The 14,365-nt window shown below is 35.9% G+C and overlaps 1 pseudogene; it reads right to left on the reverse strand.

Annotated features, from left to right (window-relative positions):
* Positions 1–2,925: 2,925 nt before the first annotated feature.
* Positions 2,926–14,052, reverse strand: LOC149242977 (coatomer subunit alpha-1-like; annotated as a pseudogene).
* Positions 14,053–14,365: the final 313 nt, after the last annotated feature.

A 14,365-nucleotide genomic window follows, 5' to 3' on the forward strand; every position in this document is an offset into this window, starting at 1 on the left:
AGTGTAATTCTAGGAGAAAAAAGTCCTTATAATTCCTTGAGGAAATGAAAAAATGTAGCCCTCTCAATAGGCACGTATCCAATACCTAGATTAATATTTTGTGGGTATTATTTGTTACAGAGATTCAAACCACATATTTAAGGAATAATTTCTCTCTTTGGTTTTCCATCTAGAGGAAATGTATTAATTTGATCACAATGTCAATTTTCATCAATGGTTGATCCCCTAAAAGTATCTCCCTATGTGAGGAATTCTAAAATAGGGGCATCATCATCAAAAAATATCTAGTTTGTAATATTGTTTGGTATAGAAGGTCTGGAAAATTGTTCATTAGAAAACATGTCCATAGACAAGTTTCCCAAAAGTTTCCCAATGGTATAAATATAGAGTTGTGTTTGAAGGTAAATTTGCATTTGAATTTTGACTTCAACGTACATAATTAATATTGAATGTTTCAAAATTAGAAATAATAAACCATGCCTCATCTTTATAATCCTTAAGGTGATTAAAATGCAATGAATTGAATTTCCTAAATGTTTGATAACTATTTGTAAATCCTTATCAGTTAGAGCTATTTAACATCCAAATCTATCACTTTTTTAAGACGTTGTATCAAAGCCTCATACTTAGTGACATTATTTGTGCATGGGAAATACAAGTGACAAGATATCAAATATTTGTATCCTTTAAGATACCTAAGAGTGCATCTAGACCTTGCTCATGAAATCAACTTAGAGCCATCAAAAAATAAAAACCATACATTTTAATTTACATCTAAATTTACTAATTTTGAAGATAACTTTGTACATGTTCTTACATAATTACGTCGATAGGCATTCTCTTTGTTGGCTTGGGGTGGGAAAACACTGTTCACCCCCAGCCAATGCGAAAGCTTAAATTTCGCCCTTCTAACCAATAAAATCTTCTCATGTGTTTGTCCATCTAACCAGTGGAAATTTTCCATTTGTCCAAATTCCTTTCGGCATGTTTTCTCCTACCTACATGTTTCTACAGCTCTTTATGGCATCCTCAACCATGTTTTGACACCTTCTACTCCTCTGTGGAAATTTGTGCCCTTCTCCTTCCCGATGGTCAGTCTATCACCATCCGCCATACCATACCTTCGACATTGAATTATTGCACTAGGCATAGGGTATTAGTTGCAGGTGCCACAACAAATAATGGAAAATAGATTATAACCTAACTCTTATATAAAGGATTCAATATCAGGGCTAGTGTCTGCGACGTGGACAGTGCCAAGAATAGGGTGATGCTTAACTGTGTGAAGCAATGGGCAATGTTGAAGTTGTCATATATGCAACAGGGTTCCACTCTTTTTTGGATTCTCTGGCTCCTTTTTGATGCATGCCATAGTTTACAGCTCTATCATGTTTACAAATTTTACCTAACGAAGCATGGACGTGTAAGAATTGTACAACATTGAAAGACCTAAGTTCTTCTTCTCCACATTGATTACCTCTATATTCACTATTGTAGAGCTCTGACACAGGCACCAAGCATAAGGTTAGGATTTTTTTCATCATAAGCCTTAGATTCCCAATTTCCCATTACTCTTTTTCAGAATTGCGATTGATAGGTTTAGCAATCTCAGTTTTTGGGTATCTGGGTCCTCAACAAACTATTGATTTATTGTGCGAAAAGAAAGTGGGCCTAATCAAGCATGTCTTCTATAGGATATAATTTGGGAGGGTTTTCATCGGATTTGGGCACCTACGGTTGTTTGGCATGCTGGGGAAAATTGCCCCGTTCTTTTTCTTGAGGGCCCAAATACCTCTTTTGTGATACATTTTTTATTGTTTGGCATGCTGGGAAAAACTGCCCCTGTTCTTTTCCTTAAGGGCCCAAATACCCCTTTTGTGATACATTTTTGATCTGGAAAAGTGACCTACTCCCCTTATCAGTTCTTTGTTTCTTGGAACCCTCTGCTTCCCATGGTAATCTCTCCTTCTATTGCTGCAACAATCTCTTCCTCTTATATCATCTACAGAAGACTCAGAGGCTTACTATGAAATGCTACAATTTTACTACTAGTGTTCGGGGTTTAAAAAAGGTTTGGTGCACCTATTTTGGTAATAAAAACATATGTAGAAAGTAGTGCTTTTTCTTTATACACCAAGTTTGGTCCCTTGGATCCTAGTATAACATACATTGAGTTTTCAGGAGAAAACGACCTTACCTCCAAAGAAAAAAGAAGACAAAAAGTCATAGATGTTGAAGTCCTAAAGGCCTTATAAGTTGTTCCTGAGACAAAGCAGTATTTGGCTATGAGGTTTAGTTTGAGATTAGGAATGAAGCCACATGGTGTAAGTTTCCTAGGCAGCGTGAATACAATATACCCCAATACTAAATTTTTCAGCATATAGATAGGTTAGCATACAAATAATGAAAATCTAAATTGTGTCATAGCTTTCCTTCTTGTTGTGGGTCAATTGCATTAAAAGATGCCTTGGTTTCAGAAAATAAATGACACCTTTTCAAGTGCATGTAGCACAAACAACTGGCTATAGAATTTCTAAGCCTTTCTAGTGTAAAAGTGATGGTTATGTTATGAACTTAGAATACCCGTGTAAACAAAGATAGAAACCCAAACCTAAAGCCCTAAGGCCAACATACAAGTATAGACATGAATACTGTTATGTAGATGCAAACCAATTCTTTTAAGCATTTTGTAAAATAGCTTTCATTCAAACACATAACAACTTCAAAGTTATAATTTTTTGTCAAAATTAAGAGAGGATTGTGATTTCTAGGCATTAAGAAAAATTCACAAATGTTTACTTTGCATCTATAGTCATCATCAAAAGAATAAACCTAAGTCTTTTGTGCATGTACAAGAAAATTCATTCAAAAATTTCATAAAAATTCAAGTCTCTTGTCCAGCCAATTAGGGCCAGTTTGTACTGATTAGGTACCAGTCTCGTCAGCAGGCTGGTTCAATACCATGCCCAGTCCAACGGGGCAATTTGACCAGTTCTGATTCACACATGACCTACATATGAAAAAACATTCAAACAATTACATTACTTTCTGATGTTGAATAATAAGACCCTAGTGCCTGTTTCTACTCAGACAAACCACTAGAACACTTGCATGATAAAGATAGGATAAACACCAAGGGGGATCTATAAAAAATTCTCCAGACCTAAAGCTAAATTACTAGCAATTTTCATTGTCTAAGACTGAGAAAGGGAAGCAAAAACACAGATGGAAATTTCAAATTGTAAACAATGAAAAAACATGGAAAGTTTTACTTCTACTGTCATTTCAGTGATCAATAAACAACCTCCTCTAGTCTCTTAAGAAGACCCTCAAGTTTGTCCAAGAATTGTTAGTGATTATCCTGCCATATCTATCAATGTGGTTCTCAAAGGTAGAGAGTGAAATATTGATATGGAAATATGCATGGTAATGAAATTTCTTGAAATAAAGATGCACATTCAACACCCAGAAGCATCAAAACCCACAATGGAAAGCTCACATATAGGGCAGAGATTTCCTTGTATGACCGGAACAAAGCATGTTGTACAATATGGTCAGGACACATCCTTCTGATTCACCATGGTATATAGGTGTAAAAGTTGTTGCACCACCAACAAAAGGCTTTCTGAAGTCAAAATCATAATTCAGTTTTTTGGCATCCTGCAGCTCCCTTTCGCATGCCTACAGAACTTGTTGTACCTTTGTTGAATGGTTTACAAGGGTTCACTTTCTAATAGTCATCAAGAAAAGTTAGCTGTTGTACTAAAGCTTCATCCCTTATAACAAACACCCATGGTAGTCAGCAAAGCCAACCTCAAATGGAATTTTTGAAGGTTGCTATGACTAAAATAAACTGCAAGCTATTACTATTGAACAATATCATCCTTAACTTCCTTTCCCTTGAACTGCATCTAAAGACCCAGAACACAACTACAAGCTCACATATAGCACATAGATTTCCCTTTATGATTAGAATAAAGTGTGGTGTACAATGCGGACAAGACACATACTTCTGACCACAGTATAGAGGTGTAAAAGTTGCTCCAAAAACAACAAAAGGATTTCTAAAGTCATAATTTAGTGCTTTTAGAATCCTGCAACTACCTCCCACATGCCTGCAGAACTTGTTGGACCTTCGTTACATGGTTTCCAGTGGGCTCATTTGCCAGCAGTTATCAGGCCAAGTTAGCAGTTGTACTGAATTTCCCTAGCAAACACCTATGGTGTTTGGCAAAGCCAACCTCAAATGGACTTTTTGAATGTTGCAATTAGGGAAAATTTTAAGAACCCCCCCTAAATTTATAAATATAATAAATGGGCGAATCTCCATGGTATATAGGAAAAATGGAAGGCGATTTTATCAATAATATAATATGTATATATAATTTTTTGGCGAATCTCTCACGAGGCACGGCGAATATTTTACTCAATTATAAAATCTTGTAAGATCTTGGCGATTCTTTCACTAAATAATAAAACTTTGTAAAGTCCTAGTGAATCTTAGCATAGGCTACATGATGGTTTAATTCCCCCATTTAAATAGGCTACATTCCAGGTGAATACCATGGGTCAATACCATGTGCCATTTTGGTGAATACCATGGGTCAATAACATGTGCCATTTTTATTTTTATTAGAATATTTTACTCAATTATAAAATCTTGTAAGATCTTAGCGGGTCTTTCACTAAATAATAAAACTTTGTAAAGTCCTAGTGAATCTTAGCATAGGCTACATGCTGGTTTAATTCCCCCATTTAAATAGGCTACATTCCAGGTGAATACCATGGGTCAATACCATGTGCCATTTTGGTGAATACCATGGGTCAATACCATGTGCCATTTTTATTTTTATTAATTCTAATATTAGGGTTAATAATGGTTTTTTGCATGGTATTAATAACAATCTAGTCCATGGTATTTGTCCCATAGTATTTTGGCCATAGGTTTCACCTAAATATAACCCATTTTTTGAGTGTTCGTAAATATAAGGTGACTTATGGAGTAAATATAAAAAAATGTTTTATTTGTTTACCATACCTCTCATTTATTTATATTTTTATTAATTTACCATACCTCTTTTACAAATATGGTATTTGGCCCATAGGATTCACTTAAATAAAACCTCTTTCTTGAGCCTTCATAAATAGAACGAGGGTTATGTACTAAATATAAAAAGAGGTTTTATTTATTTATGATACGTCTAGTTTATTTATATTTTTATTTATTTACCATAGCTTTTGAGTAAGTATAAAAAGACGTTTTATTTATTTACCATACCTCCACTTTACTTATATTTTTATTTGTTTACACCCTTACATGTATATAAGGTGACTTATGGAGTAAATATAAAAAATGTTTTATTTATTTACCATACCTCTCATTTATTTATATTTTTATTAATTTACCATACCTCTTTTATAAATATGGTATTTGGCCCATAGGATTCACTTAAATAAAACCTATTCTTGAAAATGGGCGAATGGAAGGTTGTAAGTCCTAATTTCAAGGGCTAAATTTACCTTTTTTACCCTCACCCTTAAAATAAGGTGGGCTATTTGAGGTGATTTGTAAAAATGTACTATGATACAAAATATTCGCCCACTAAAAATTTAAAACCCCTTAATTTCGCCAAAGGGCGAACATTCGCCCCTAAAATTATCCTTGGTTGCAATGAGTAAAATAGGTTGCAAGCTCTTGTTGTTCGACATTATGATCCTTAACTTCCTCTTGAACCACATTTGAAGACATAGAACACATTCTTTAGTAATTCCAATTAATTTCTTCACCTTCTCAAGCTCCAAAACAAGATCTACATCAATAACTGTAATTGCGTGCAAGATGGTAAGAAATAACCTTAATGCTTCACTAAAATCCCCATCTGATATGGATTTGTAAGCTAACTTCCCATCTGTTGTGGCTTTGTAAGCTAGTATAATTTTCTCATCTAATAGAAAAAGCTTAAATACCAAATCTCATGGACCTCTAACATTTGAGCTAGCAGTCTCACTCCAACCTCCCTCTATTGCTAAGAAGACCACAATGCAGAAACAAATGCAGGGAGGTATGTATGGTTGCCCATGTAAAGATCCAAAAACAAAGGTTTTAACTTTTAATGGAGTGAAATTCTTAATACCAAGTTGTTGACTTGAGATCTGCATTGCCATATTAATGTTACTAGCAGCTGCATTCTCACCTGCAAGAGAAGATTTTCTGTATCCAGATTTGGATTACTGGCATAAGTGGTGATGGTGTAACTAATGACATTATGAGTTGTACCTACAACATTTGTAGCTTAGCCATCTGTAGGGAGCCTCATCGTCATTGTCTCCTCTCACTTCTCTATCATCGACCACTACAACCTCACCATTTTGTTTTTCAACTCCAGAAGTGTCAAGGTCTTAGCCCCTATTGGCTGCAGCTCCTTCATCCTCTTCTTCATGGACTACACCCCCTGTATTATCCAACTCACCAAAAGTGTCAAGGTCTTAACCCCTATTGGTTGCATCTCCTTCATCCTCTTCTTCATGGACTGCAACCCCTGCATTATCCAACCCACCCTCAAAAAGGCCTTTGATAACCCTCAATAACAACCATTCACGATTGCGACAAATTGATGGAGGAGGCACAATAAGTGATGATTTATTTCCAAATGGAAAAGTGGGCAGATTACCACCTAACTATTAAGTACAAGCATATCAGCAATCTCTATAAGCCCATGAACTGTTGCACTCACATATGGGCATTGTGAAACTGACCCATGACATCATTTTATATTTCTGCAATCCCCAACATCTTCAAAAAATTTTCAATATTGTCCATGAAAAGATACAAAATGAAGTCCTTTCAAAAAATTTTAATATCTGGTAAGCATATTACACAATGCCATCATTTCCTTACCAAAGGGCCTAAATTCCAAGTGTATACCAGTGACCTTAACATCTCTCTGTTTTGCAGAAGCAACATCAATTTTAATAGTTTCACCCTACACTGCTAAGTTAAATCATGCCTTCTCGTCTTTGAAAAAGTGAAGAGCCACTTCTGGGAAACCCTTAAAATGTAGCTAAGCAAACACTGCTTGTCCACAAATTAGTTCCTAGTCATGCTCATAACATTGTCATATTTCCTTTTTATCAGTGCCAACTTGAATATATACTTATGCATCAATCTGTATGACACGGTTATTTCCAACTCATTCAGGCAATTGAAAGAATTCTCAGACACCTTCGTTATACATACCTGAACATCAAGTTTTCCAATAAGACCATTCTTTATGTTTGGAAGACAACAAAGCACAATTGTCACCCCGAGCACCACTCTTTAGTTTTAACACAAATAATCTTATGCAGAGAACACTGTACAAGCTTCTTGCTTCCAGTGATTATTGCATGCTTACTCAGCAAGGCTACATTTTCCATGTCATTTGACAAAATGTATTTAACAAATGGAATATGGAGGTCCCCAAGTACAATCCTCTGTTGCAAACCAAGGTCGTTGTCTTTTCTTCCTGCATTGTGTCACTCTTCTGTCCCAACACTATCTTCTAGCCCAAGAAGAAGGTTTTATGTTCCTGCACAGAAAGTTGTATCAATAGTTACTAGACGACTAGACTTCTTGATCACCTTATTTCTGTGATTTTTCATCACATGGTTATGACTCATGTCGGTGACTGCCGATTGATTGCAAGAAAAAAAGGCAGCAAGTCCTCCAAGTCGCTGTCTTTTCTTCCTGCATTACATCACTTCTCCCAAGTCCCAACACTATCCTCTGGCCCAAGAATAAGTTCATATCACCCACCATCAACATCTAAATGTATTAGGACAACATTCTCCATGGGGCTAAACAACAATGATCATCATCCTTGATCCAATTCATGGATCCATCCTTTCTTATCTGTATAATTTGAGAGTATTTTTGAGTTGCAAATTGAGGAGCCAACAAAAAATGGTCATTGTTGCAGTATAGGGTTCCCCCATAAACAACAAAAGCATATCTTTCTCTTTCTAACTTTAAAACAATCATCCCACAGTCATGCCCAATAGCAAGGAGATTCATATGAAGATGTGCTACAAGGATCCAGAAGCAATCATGGTCTCTATGAAATGTTTGGACACCTCTACAATACTTGGATACATCTCAAACTCAGATACTTTTATCTTCTAAATTTTAACAAAAATGTCGTGGCGTGGATGCAACATCACACGAGACATATAGTTCACATGGCCTCTTAAAAGTTAAAATATCCAACTTCCCAAGCTTGGTACCCGAGAACAAAACATACTAACTTTTCACAAATGAATTATCTACAAATTTTTCGCATGCCCTCCTAAAGTATTCAACTTCGCAAGCCTTGATCTATGAGAACAAACTAACTTTTCACAAATGAATTATCTACAAACTTTTCACATGCCCTCCTAAATTATCCAACTTGCTAGGCCTTGGTATCCGAGAACAAAACAAACTAACTTTTCACAAATGAATTACATACAAACTGAGATGCTACTCAAGAAAGAGGAGTAACAGAAAAATAAATAAATAAAATATAAATAAAATAAAATAAATAAAATAAAATAATTAAAATAAAATTAAAAAATTAAAAAAAATGTAATTAATTAATTAATTAAAAATTAAAATTAAAATAAAATAAAATTAAAAATAAAAATAAAAATAAAATAAAATAAAATAAAAGCGAAAGCCCAGTTCACTCCACGGTCATGACATTCCAAAACATATTTGACAACAACATCACCCTCTCCAAAAATATCTGTGTTCATTTGTGTTAACCTTAATATCATCAGCAGACGGTTTTCCTCTTCAGAGCACAAATATCCCATACACAATCAGTCTGATCCAAGGTGCTTCAAATGACCAAATATTCCTTAGGATGAAAAGAAGCACACATTACACAAAAAATGTCGCCAGTAAGGTCAGATACAAGTTCAAGATTTCTAGTTCCATATATTTATTTTTTGTTCGTGATTGGCACTGACAATCTAAGGATACTCATTGTGGAACTTACCTCTCCAGATATAGACAGCGGTGCATATTGTAGTTCCATATATTGATCTTAAATTCATTCCCTGTAGGATTAACAAGTAAATTGGAGTTATAACAACTTTTCATAATTGTATTTTTTATTGTTATGTCAGATGAATTGTAGTTAATATCATTTACAATCGAAGACATTACTCTTTAGATAGCCTAAATATGCACGCACAATGTCTACATAAGAAGCTACATGGCTCGGAAGCTTCACTAAACCTACCAATTCTAAAAAAATCTTTGTTCTTTGGATGGGAGAGGTGGGACTTTTTCTTGCAGCTCTCCTTTGGCTAAGTGGCTACACTATGAGAGGCATTTCTAAGTGTAGAAATTTCACCGCCTGTAGATCAAACTGATATATGCAATGTACTAAAGCATAATACTATATCTACTTCTACAACCAATTTAGCGGAAGCTTAATCGAACATGAGCAACATCAATAAGAACACATATAACTGATATGGAGAAATCAAACACACATAACATAGAAGATATAACTAGGGGAAAGCACCATCCTAAAACCCCATCTTTGTATTATCATACAAGTGGAAGTATGTCTGAATTACACAAATCCTTAGCTCGGAAGCTATCCAGGTCTCAGTCCAATCCCTCTGCTACTCATAGACAGTCAAAGGCTTCTCACAAGCCTTCTCCTCTGCCCTCCAAGCCTCCTATTTCTATGCACAATTTTTCCTAGGTCCTCCAGCTGCAACCTGAGTGATTCTTACCTCACACACAACACTAACCTCTAAAATAACTGCACAAACCTGAAGGAGATAAATCCTCATCATGGATTAGCTTCCTTTATAGGAAAAATATTCATCCAACTGATAGTACATTGTCCCTTGTCTGATCTCAACTAGGTCTCTGTCTGAACTGCCATGCATCAATTATCCATGAGAGAATACTCAGTTATCTGAAAATAACAGTTGTCACATGCATGCAAGCATCAACAAACTGTATCTCATTAATTTAACAACTTGTTAAATTAATCTAACTGAACTTGACTAAGTTAAACTAAGTCAACTGATCCTCTCAATATAGAACTCATCCTTAATTCCTCAATCAGTGGAGCAAATCAAGGACACATTCCCCAATCAGTGGAGAAATTATTGCATGTTCTCAAAAAGACTTCAAGTTTGATTTTCCTTAACTAATTGACTCATGGAGAATTAATTAATTAATTTACAAACTGCTATTAATATCAAATTCGAATTTTACTTCCTATTTCTAGTCTAGGGACTGACTAAAATAGGAATCCACACTGAACTGCTAAAAATAGAAGTTCTATTTTTAGTAGTTCCATTTTTCATTCCCTGTTGCCCAATCTAGCACTGCCCAAACTGTTATTTTTAGCACTTCTATTTTTAGCAATTTCTTGTTGCCATTTTTCAACACTAAGCCTGCCAAAATCACTAAGGACTTGTCATCTGTCCTAATCCCCGCCCATTCAGAAGGTTTTAAAATAGGTATACCAGTTTGATTACCTTGCGACCTTATTTTTCCTTGCGTGTAATTTATCACCCCACCCTCCATCCGATAGTGAGACTGAGATATTCCTCATAGCTCCAACCAATAATTGACTCTATTCCTCATAGCTTATGAAGAAGAGCTCCAAACAACAATTGACTCGCAAACAGGGAAAGATAACATTTTCTTTTCAACCACCCAGGCTAGACCTAATTGACATCACTAAAAAACTTACCACTAGATGTGTGTAATTACCAGAAATTTTACAATACAAAGCAAGTAAAGGTAATCTCCTAGTTGATCCATGAAAATTTTGTCAAAATACATCAGGGAATCACACAACACCAATGTGTTATGTTATCACTCAGAATTTTTCATAGAAGTTATCAGAAGAAGGAAGCAATCGAGGTAACCACAAACCAATCTTTTAGGCTTAGGCTCTAGCCAACCTAAGTCCAGAGAGGGCTCTCTCTATGTAATTTAGCTTTGTTTTACTGGGATTTTAGGCTAGTTCTTAATGTTCATGGGGGTTTTTGTTTTGATTTTAAGGTTTGGTGGTGGAATTTTGGGAACAGATGGATAGATCCAAGGTCTTTAAGCCATTGGGCTATGGAGTCAACAAATGGATAGAAAAACTGGATCAGTTCATTAAAGGGAATGTTCACAGGGCAGGCTAGCAAAGTAAAGAACAAATCTGTAGGCCGAATGGGTGAAATGATCCTAACCAGGGTGAGAGAGCACTTAAGAATCCTCAGACTGAGGCTAAAATGAAGAACAGGGGATAATCATGAACAAAAGGAAATTAAGAATCCTTTGCTATAGATCACAAGGGATAACCTAAACTAAGGAGCAATCAAGAATTCCTTAACTTAGATTTGTGAAGAAAACATTCAATATGCATAATAGTCAAGACAAAGTGCAGTTAAGCAATTTCTGAAATATCATTCCATGTTATAGCATTCAGATTTTTAGAGATACAAATAAGATTATGGAAAACTCAAAGAAAATAACACTGAACTTAAGAAAATACTTATTTGAACTTCGCTTTGCACAAGAATCCAGTGAAATATCTGATCTTTATTCCTTGATCCAGCTAGCTAATCCAGTGATTGACACAATAGAATTTCAGACTAAAGAAAAATAACTCTATAGAAATTCTTGGAATCCACCCTACATACTTCGAATGGTGAAGTATTTATACAAAATATCTCAAAATATCTCAAACTGTTTTGAGATTAAATTCAGGAAATACAAATATATTATTGCAAGAAGATAGAGATAGCTAATGAACTGCTTCATGTTGTCCCTTTTATTATGGTTGTGCTGGCTTTTATGGTTGAAGTGTAGCCCTTTATGCTGCCTTGCAGTTGTGGAGTGTTCACACTGGAGTCTTCTTTACTTTCATCTTTCCATTGATACTCTTTGACCCTATAGTGTTGTTTTTACCTGTTTCACTTGGATGCCTTCATTTTCACTGTGCAGTAACTGTCTGTTGTAAATTTATCACAGTAAATCAGTTACATTCTCCCACCATTTTGCTTCTGGTAATTTTATCTTCATCATCCTTCTATAGATCTCATCAGCTTTAGTATACTTGGCAAAATTGGGCTTGGTGAGGAATAAATGTTTGACCTCATGTTCCAGGAAAAAAAAAAAAACAAGTTTTCAAATGTATCATATAACACTTTGCTTGTTGGCAAGGATTTTATGGATGAAGAGCTGGCTTGTTCCTTGGCTAAATTTCTGAGTCTATCACTATAGTCCAATTGTGTCATGAGTTGGTCATTGATAACCATAGGACTGGGCAGACCTTTTCCTCTCAAAATCTGGAATTTAGCCATGAACCTATCAATGGCTACTTGCATATTATGGCATTTTTCTTCTAAATTAAGCATAAGGTTCCTACTGGAAAGGACCTTCCTTATCTCCAAAATGGTCTCAGTCCTATCTTCCATGTTTAGCTCATGAAGTTCATATTTATTTTTGTTGTTGAGGAAGTGGATGAGTCTATTTGCATCCTCAGGCTTATCTCTCAATTCCTTTTTTACTTTCTGGATAGCTTCTATAGTTATCTTTACCAACTCTGTTTGTTCAAAAATGACTTGAATTAATGGCCAAATATCATTGACAGAGTTAATGATATTGGCCCACAACATTTCCTTAATTTTTCCAAGTGGTTTCTCCAGTGTTAAATCCTTCTCTAGGATTTTGATTCTTTCACCCATTCTCAGTGCCTTTTGTGTTTCTTCTTTTTGTTGGAGTTGGGCAAGTTTGCAATCAATTTCAAAACTTGCCACCTTTTCCTTTAGTCTCTTCATCTTTGTAGCCTGGATAGACATCTCTTCCATGTCTTTGATTAATTTTGCTGCTTTCTCTCCCTGTGTACCTGTTGTTGTTGTAGATTCTGTTGTTACTGGCAATGTTGTGGCAGGTGGAGCAGTGGGTGCCAGTGTAGAAGGAACTATTGTAGATACTGTTGGGATGACATCTTTGGGAGTTGTGGGCAAGTCGCTTTGTTTCAATTGAATTAAAGCATCCAACTCCTTTTCTGTCTCCTTAAGTTGATCATTCAGCTTCAGGACCAAGTCTATCAATTCCTCATGTCTGGTTTTATTCTCTAACACTTCTAGAGTTTGAGGATGATGCAACTAAGGTATTTTCAATTGAATCTCAAGTGCATTAATATCATCATTTTTCTTCTTAATCAACTATTTTTTAGCTTTTATATCCTTGGGATCGTGTCCCAATTTAATCACTAAGTCCTCTAAGGACTTGATCCTTGTATCCTTGGCCTGTGAGGAGGCCTTCTCTAACTGAAATTGTGTTGAAATGTTGTTCAGAGAGTTTTGTAGATGATGGGAAGCCATGGCTTTACCTATCAGGGTGGAGTATATCATCTCTCCAGCCTATTTGTGTAGTTCAATCTAGTCTATGGGATGAATATCCCTTGCTAATACTTCAAAATCCATTTTCTTAAAATCTGATGTTGTCCTTAGCTGTTGGGTTGTAGGCTTAATAAATGACATCTACAGCTTCCCCTCTTTAATGTCAAAGGCTGACATTAGCCTTGTTTGATTGGTAGGGGTGAGCTTCAAGTACTGTGCATATATTTGGGCCTTAAGCCTCTCATTCCTAGCCTTGATTTCTTTATATCTTTCTTTGATATCTTGGTCCTTGTCAGCAGGCATTCTAAAGGAAGATACTTCAACACTGAGCTACCTTTCCAACATCTGAGTTTGTGATGTGGAAGGCTCTGGTATGCCCCCAGATGGAGTGGTAGGCCTGCTCCTATTTCCTTCTGTACTAGTGACCTCTGTTGTCTCCTCTGTGTATTCTTGTTCAGATACAGGATTCACTCTCTGTCTTTTGGCTTGGCTTGTTTCTGCATAAGCTTGTGAATTTGCTCTTGCTGAAGTGGTGGCCCCGTCCCTATTTCTCTTTAGGCTTTTCTCCTCAATTAGAGGAGTCTGTACAACGGGAGGGGTGTTCATGGTTGTCTCCGGTCTGTCTAATTTCTCCAGTATGTCTGATTGGTCTGGCATGTTTGATTTCCCTGGCACCTATGATTTCTCTGGCACCTACAGGAAAGAACCCTCATCAAGTTATTTTTCCAGATCAATGAGAGTATTTTTTATGTCTATTCTGGTGTTGTCTTGGTCCACTAGGGTACCTTCCACCCATTCCTATTGATTGGCATAGGCTTCAATTTCAGGTATGGGATGATGAATAAAAGGTCCTAGCTTGACCTTTTGTCTCTTCTTTGTAATGAATTCCAAAGGGCCATATCTCCAAACTTAACTTCTTTGGAATTTCATGCTCTGCAATATCAAATCTACTTCACGGCCTGCCTCCCTA

Source organism: Pinus tabuliformis, chromosome 8 (genome assembly GCF_031772625.1).
Source record: "Pinus tabuliformis cultivar Carrire ecotype Pingquan chromosome 8, CPIR1, whole genome shotgun sequence".
Classification (NCBI taxonomy): domain Eukaryota; kingdom Viridiplantae; phylum Streptophyta; class Pinopsida; order Pinales; family Pinaceae; genus Pinus; species Pinus tabuliformis.